Genomic DNA, 1,680 nt, shown 5'->3' with positions numbered 1-1,680 from the left:
GAAAAAAAAAAAGAAAGAACATTTACTTAGAACTCAAGTACAATACGAAAAGCAGAAAGGAGCTGGATGCATCAGTACCCCGGTGGGTGGCTGGGGAAAGAGGGAGCATGAGAACTTCCTAATTACTTTACAAAAGACTCGACCCCTGTTTAGGAATGTCCTCCTGCCTCCTCGGGATACAAAGACCAGGTCCTAAGCTTTTCCTAATCAGGAAATAGAATTTCAGACTGGACCTTAAGAACCCATGACATAAATAATCTGTCAAGTTTTCTGACACTGGGGTTGTGATTTCAGTTTGTCAGCTCTTTCTGATCCCAAGCACTGAGGATCTTCAGTCAACAAGATCCTGGCTTTGCTGGTCAGAATAAGGAGAGGAGTTCAAAACCCACAGAGCTAGCAGGAACCCACTGGGATGCAAGTCCAATAGCTCTCAAGCCAGAATTAAGACTTGAAACTGAAGATACATGGTAAAACCCACAGTAATATTTCTCAAAATAGAGGGCTGAAGCTATTAAGATAGCTGAAGGATGTAATAAAATCAGATTTTTAGTTTGACTCAGAATTGGACTGTTGGTTTACCTATCATGCATGCAACCTGGCATTTGCCAAGCAAACCAAGCATCTCATCCCTGTCCGCTATACTGATGACATGATAGAAAATAATACATCAAAAGACATTCTATGCCTCAGTCTGAAGTACCAGGTCAATGGACTTAGATCAAAAGTATATACAGGATCAGTTTCACTCCTTATCAAAGAAAGTGATCTCTCAGGTGACATCCCATGAGTATCTTCAAAACCTCTATGCCTTCCGAGAGATGTCTTCTTATAGATTATCGACACATAAGATCTCAAAGTCTTTGTGAAGATCTATTAATATTTCAAGGAAGGTATGATAGCATTAACTTCTGGAGGAAGTAACTTTTGAGTGTAGGCCCAGTCAAAAGTATAAAGTCAAGTTTACTGAGCATCCCTAGTCATGGCAGGGCCCCTAAGGGTCTTAAAAATTACCTTCTGCCAGTAAAATGTTTAATACTGGAAACTGCAGCAATGCCCCTTTTCAAACTCTTCAGATCATTTTTAAAAGTACAGAATTAAAAGATGGAGAAGAAAAACTCCAGGGTGACAATCTTATTTTCTAGACTAAGATTATGTTCACTGCCATTGAAACACACTACAGGAAAAATAAGAACATTTTTTTTCTGGTCAACTGCCAAGTACTATTGGGCTTCGCTTTTCAGGAAGAAAAAGGAGGACAAGGCATCAGGGCAGCTGAGCCAAGCATGAAACCTAGGTGAGGAAAAATCCCTCTGTTTACAACCCCTTTGTAATATGACAAATTAAAATGGTGAGAGGCTGAGAAATCTACTGTGAAAAGGAAGGAAAACAGGAAGCAGATTTAGAAATAAACACAGTTTTTATATTTGTAAAAACAATGAAGGAATTGAAAAGCTCAGTCTGAACCTAAGCAAGCATTGTATCATATCACTTATCATAAAGCCCACCACAAGATAAACTTCAGAAGACATGACACTCTTGAAATACAGAACTTTATTTAGAAACTGTTTAAAGTAGAAAAAAACCCTGTCAAGAAAGACCAGGTGGAAAATGAGTTCCCAATAAATTGGAATTTTAGGGCAACAAAAGTCTAAAAGGCCACAAAAGAGAAATAGCACCACT

The sequence above is a fragment of the Elephantulus edwardii genome, unplaced genomic scaffold (assembly GCF_000299155.1).
Source record: "Elephantulus edwardii isolate Elephantulus edwardi_28Jun2011 unplaced genomic scaffold, EleEdw1.0 scaffold00015, whole genome shotgun sequence".
Classification (NCBI taxonomy): domain Eukaryota; kingdom Metazoa; phylum Chordata; class Mammalia; order Macroscelidea; family Macroscelididae; genus Elephantulus; species Elephantulus edwardii.
The sequence above is the reverse complement of the archived record's forward strand: the minus strand, read 5'-3'. Positions refer to the sequence as shown.